General features: G+C 50.1%; 1 long non-coding RNA gene across 1 annotated transcript; it reads left to right on the top strand.

Moving 5' to 3' along the window:
- The first annotated feature begins 2086 nt into the window (after window positions 1–2086).
- LOC102495107 (uncharacterized) lies at window positions 2087–4363 on the top strand. The gene is made up of 3 exons (XR_333797.1): window positions 2087–2164; window positions 3224–3318; window positions 3954–4363. It is a non-coding gene; the product is annotated as an uncharacterized LOC102495107 (long non-coding RNA).
- The last annotated feature ends 1792 nt before the right edge of the window (window positions 4364–6155 follow it).

The following is a 6155-nucleotide window of genomic DNA, read 5'->3' as shown; positions in this document are numbered from 1 at the left end:
CCTGTCCTGAGAACTTTCGTCGTGCTGAAAATAACGTGCTGGGGACCTCAGCTGCCGCGTGAATACCAAGCATGGGGGCTGCGTGGGGAGCCACTCCCCGTGTAAATACCGCGAAGGATTACGCTGCCTTAGACCATCGTGCTATTGCTAACAGAGTGCCTGAGACTGGGTGATTAATGAAGAATAGAGACTTATTTGGCCTACAGTTCTGGCGGCTGGAAAAGCCAAGGGGTAGGTGAGCTGGCATCCGGCCAGCCTCGGCTGCTACATCGCGACACGGGGCACAGAAGCAACAGGAGGGTCAGGAGCAGGTACAGAGAGAGGTCTGGGGCAGCCGTCTGCCTTTCTAACCTGCTCTCGGGGGCACCGGACCCTTCTCGGAGGAGCTGGAACTCACTGTCTCCCCAGACAGCACTGAGGCGTTCGTAGGGCAGAGCTCCATGATCTCAACACCAAGCAGGCCTTACCTCTTAGATCTCACCCCCTCCTACCTTACACTGGGGACCAAATTCCGCCACATGAAACTGAGGATCGAACTGTTATCTATACCATAGCAGATGCTTTAATTTTTAGTTTAAAATATGCCATATCATCACCCCTAATTTTTCTCTTGCTATTAGAGAAGCATCATCCTACTGCCAAGAGGACAGATCTCAGGGCCCAGCCTTCGCTAGACCTCTCTGCCGTCCCAGCATTGACTCAGCAAGCACTTGCTCAGCACGGCACCCAGCGCTGCTGTGAGGAAGTGAATCAGGGCCAAGTCCTGAACCTGGAGGGGATCATTGCCTCCTGAACCTACAGACAAAATCATTTTAATATGGCATGGTAGGTGCTTGGGGTACCAATTTGTACAGGACACGTGTAAGTGTTGTACTCATATTAATTTCTTAGTTTGATGATTGCACCAAGAGTATAGAGAAACGCTATCATATTCAACTTTTCTATGATTGTCTAAAACTATTACCGAAAAAAAAAAGAAGCAAAACGAAACAGATTAAAACATCTAACCACCAGGGAACTTTCCTAAAAATTATTTATTTATTTATTTATTTATTTTTAAGAGAGATTTTTGCTACAGGGCGTGCTCACCAGAGAGACAAAGAGACAGTGAGAAATCGCCCTCCCTGGGGAGATGACCTTGCCGCAAATCCTTCTCCTCCATTCTCCTCTTGGGATTTTGGGCACACATACACATGCTCAGCATGAGTTTCAAGTCCCTTGGTCCAGGACTCAAACCACTTAACTACATGAGAGTCCAGTTACGTAACCATTATGCCATCTGCTGGTCCATTTGTCTATTTATTTTTTTATTTTTTAAATTAATTAACTAATTAATTAATTTTATTTATTTATTTTTTGGAGAGGTTTTTGCTATAGGGCACATGTGCTTGCCAGAAAGACAGAGAGAGAGAGAGACAGAAAATAAGAAATCACCACCCAGATCTTCTCCCAGGATCTTGGGCACACACGCACATGCACCTGGTGTGAGTTTCAACCCACCAGGTCCAGGACTCAAACCATGGTCAACTACATGGGAGTCCAACGATACATGGGAGTCCAGTGACGTAGCCATTATGCCAACTGCTAGTCTCTTATTTATTTAGTTAGTTATTTAGTTAGTTAGTTTCATTTGACCAGAGGGAGTGGGAAAATAAGAAAGGAAGCCACCAGGTCCAGGACTCTAATTATAGTCAGCCATGTGGGAGTCCAGCACCCTAACCACCAAGCCACCTGCCAGTCCCACTGTCAGGGAATTTTGTTAAAAAGGTTCCTGACAAGAGTGAGGGAGAAGGGCCTATCAAGGTGAATATGTAGGTAATGGTGGCAAGTAGAACTCTTACCATCAAAATACCATCTATTTAGGAAGGCCTGAGGCTTGGTACACACAAGGGCATGTGTGCAGACTCAAGCAAATGTCCGAGACTGGGCTCGTGCTTCTCCCACCCTTTCTGTGTTCAGTGCAGGTCCATCCTTAGAGCTGAGACATGCCGAAACCTGGAGGTAGAGACTAGCAGAGCAAGCAGGAGGAAAGCACAGGCCTCTGGGTAAAAGAGCCTGAGAGGCCAAGACTCGGCACTCTGAACTACTGCAGTCTGGTCCTGTCCAGTTGCCACCATGTGGGGATCCTGGGGCAGAAAGCAGGAAGCTGGGGCCAGGACGCTCTGTGAGTACTGATGTCTGGTCCCAAACTATGTGTGAGCTGGGCCCCGCACTGCGCCCATTCCTTCCCCTCAGCCTGCCCCTGGTTCATTCATTCACTCAGTTAGTGTTCACGTGCCCTCTCTGCGTCAGGGACTGGCAGTGGGCTCAGCAAGTAGGTCCCTGTGTTTATGGAGCTTAGAGTCTAAGGTGGAAGACGGCGTTGAACACAACCAAGGACCTGCACCATTGCCACAGATACATTCACAAAACTTTCTCCCAGAATGCGCCAAAGGACCAATAACTACCTAGCTGGACAAATGTGCAGAAGGGGAAGGGAAATGCTCAGACTTATGAGCATCAATAGACAATGGCTCTGAGTTGATGCTCCATTCACAGAAGTAATAATGCCATTGTGTTTCACCAGTCCGAGAATGCTTATGTCGGTTCAACAACAAATGAGGTTTGGCCTAAGTCCCACAGTGGATCCAGTTGGCCCATGGACCTATTTTGCTGTTATTTTTCAAGTGCTTGACAATAATTTAAATAGGCCCAGCTGGGAACTGGAAGACTATGCACTTGGTTTCCTGGTGTTTAAAATAAGAGTTAGCACTGTAAGAGGGAACAAGGTGACATCCCTAATCTTGCTAGGACCATAAACTCACAGCAATAGCACATCCGTGGGTGGACGGCAGGGACTGTGTAATCATCAGGGACTTGAGAGCTGTAAGAGTGGCCATGCGGCAAACGGGGGCGAAGCTAGTCTTTCTGAGTAGCCTGAAAGATTATTACATGCCCATGCAACGTACCTACAGGGACTTCTCCTAAGGTACCTGGGCTCCAGATCACCGTCCACTTAATTAGATGGTGACCCCAATAGCAGCTGCCCTCTTACACATGCTACCCTTACTGGGAAATAACAGCACGGCTCCTGGTATTCGATGCAGCTATTGATCTGATAAATGCTTTTCTTTTCTTTTCTAATTTGTGAGTACCAGGCACATTCACTTCTACCCAGAAGGACCAAAAACATGCCTGTCATCATCTCAGAGTCACGTTCTCCTCCTTTCTCTTTGCCATCTAGATTACAGAGACCCTGATTACTTTGACATCCTGTGAACTGTCACACCTGCCCTCCACCCTGCTGGGATTATGCAGGCCGGACTTGATGAGCAGGAAGTAAGGAGCACCTGAGAGGCTGCACTAGTGAGCTCGGGCCACCGTAACAGGGTGTACCACAGAACGGTGTGAAGAGCAGGCAGATGACTTGTGGTTTTCACCCAGGAATTTTTAAAATTTCCTGGTAGTATGTGCAGCAGGGAGGGACACCTGGAATGTCTTCTTGGCCAAGTAATTTTGTTAGGAATTCCTTTCTGTCCTCGAGCCAGCCAGCTGTGCCTGCTCCTATTAGCCCCAAGGCCAGGTCACCTGGACAGGTGTGTTCAACAGCCAGGCTGCAGCTGCTCTCACTGTTCCACTTCTAGTTTGTGAAGGCCACACTGTCCAGCGCCTCCATTGCTTGCTCTCAGCCAGAGTCATAACCAAGCCTCTATGTTCATGGGGCAGGAAAATCTGAGTCTCAGGGCTCAGTGGCTCTTGGCACTATCCTTGTGACAAGGCCACTGTGCAGGTTAGAAGGCTCCCATAGGCCAGGGCCTCTTCAAACCTTCCTCTGGGCCCTCCTGATGCCAACTGCCCTGCTCAAATCTTTGAGCACCCACAGAGAGCCGAGGTGAACAAAATTTAAGCCAGCAAATGACCAAGTTTTTTTTCCAGGAGGATAGACATTGTCTTTTCTTTTCTGTGAATCCCAGATCATAAGCTGAAAGTAGTCCCTTGCTGTTGCCACCACCTTTAGAAGAGCAGACCATTCTCAGGTGTTTCAGCACCGAGGACAGCGCCACGGTCTTCCACCGGCACACGCGATAAAAGGGCATCACGCATTCTACAAAGCACCTCAGCGAGATAGGTTTGAAAAGACCAAGTTCAGGAGAATTACTACTCTACATGAGCACATTTAAAAACAGATCACACAGCCTCACAGCTGGGATTAAGGAAGAGTTGAAAGCGCTTCGGCTCAAGCTCGCCCATCGCTGAAGATAGCGTTGGTTAGCGCACACCGCACAGCTGAGCAGCCAGGGGCGAGGACAGCGCCTGCCGCAGAGTGACAAGGGCTGGAGAGTGCACAGCCAACACCCAGCGGGCATGGCTGCAGAGTGGCAAGGAACCGACTTTGGGCTCAGACCGCCCACGTCTGAGGTCCTGGGAAGCGTCTTTCACCCCCAGCCTCATTCTTCTGTGTGGGGAAGTGGGGGAGCTGCCTTGTGAGCTATGGAGGGTCAGTCAGGCACTGTGTAAAGACCTTAGCCCAAAGCTGCGATTGTTTGGGATCATTCGGTATGCAATTATTGTCCCTTCACTACTTCAGCTTTGTAAAACATAAAACTCTTAGAGGCTCGGCCACGGTGGCTCAGGTGGGGGGCCATGCTAGAGGGGCCCCACATAGAGCTGCAGGCTGGAGGCCTTCGGCACCCTTGCAGGCGGGAGGCCTTCGGCACCCTTAGACACGGGCTCTACCCAGTCTGGCTGCAGGGCTGGGGGGAGGGCTGTGGCGTGAGGACCCTGATGGGGTGAAATAAATAAATAAACTTCAGAAAGTAAGACGCTTCTTAAGTGGAGCTATTTCCTCCTGTTCTCCATGCACAACTCCCACCCTCCAACACAGGAGGGTCTTCAAAAATTTCATGAAAAATGCGTGTTCTAAAACTACACATGGATTTCAAAATATTTCCCACCAGAAAAACTCATGTCTTGATTCCACTTTTCTATGAACTTTTTAAGTTACCTTCACACACACACGAACACTCACGCCCCTCCGCACATGGTCATTCATACTAACAATCAAATCCACAAATATCATCACCTGCACACAGTTACACTTACCCACACACTTGCACACACATGTTCATGTATACCCTCTCATACATTCACTCACACTCCCTTACGCACCCACCACCGGCTCAGAGGAGTGCCTGCCTTTCCTCTAGCTCTCCCCCTCTCTGGGACCAAATGCAGGGCTGTCTGCATCGATGTTTGGAGAGGCTGAGAGATCTTTGCCTGAAGGCACCACGGTTTTCTATTCCTTTTATAGTTTTGGATTTTCAGTTGGAAAGATAATGTGAGCTTATTAAAGCGAGAAAGAGAGAGAGAGCGAGAGAGAGGACCCAGAAGAGAGAGATAGCGAGAGAGAGGACCCAGAAAGAGTGTTTAAGGTGCCCTTCCCAAACACCAGGTGGACGCAGTGGTAAACGCAGTGCTCTGTGAGGTTGACCCCATGGCCAGGTTCTGGATTCCCACTGGGAGGCCCCTGCACACGCCAGCACATGCCACCAGGAGGCCTCTGCACACACCAGCATATGCCACTGGGAGGGCCCCCACACACGCCAGCACACGCCACTGTGAGGTCCCTGAAAACACCAGCACATGCCACCGGGAGGCCTCTGCACACACCAGCATATGCCACTGAGAGGGCCCCTGCACACGCCAGCACATGCCACTGTGAGGCCCCTGCAAACACTAGCACGTGCCACTGGGAAGCCCCTGCACATGCCAGCACACATGTGCCTGTGACCAGGGCTAGCTGAGAAAGGAGAGAATTGTGGTGTCAGCACTTGGTCAGGGGTTCTCTCTCTCTCTCTCATGGAAGACATAAACTTCATCCCCTCTCCCAATTCCAGATCTCTCATCTCTAAGGCAGCCACTGGCTCATCTATGTACTTCTTCCTAAATGTGATCACCTGAGTCAGGGCCCCAAGTATGTCCTTGTCCTCATCTCTGGAACCTATGTGGAAAAGGGGGTTTGCAGATGGGACTAATGAAGGACATGGAAAAAGCAGGCTCTCAGGTGGGCCACTATCATCGCAGGGGTTCTCCAGGCGGAGGTCGGGGTCAGCGGAGCAGCCACGCCACAGGGGAAGCAGGCAGAGGGTGGAGTTCTGCGGCTGAGGGTGGCCCAC

The sequence above is a fragment of the Tupaia chinensis genome, unplaced genomic scaffold, assembly GCF_000334495.1.
Source record: "Tupaia chinensis unplaced genomic scaffold, TupChi_1.0 Scaffold000096_1, whole genome shotgun sequence".
Taxonomy (NCBI): Eukaryota; Metazoa; Chordata; class Mammalia; order Scandentia; family Tupaiidae; genus Tupaia; species Tupaia belangeri.
Note: the sequence above shows the minus strand (reverse complement) of the source record. Positions and strands in the feature narration are given on the sequence as shown.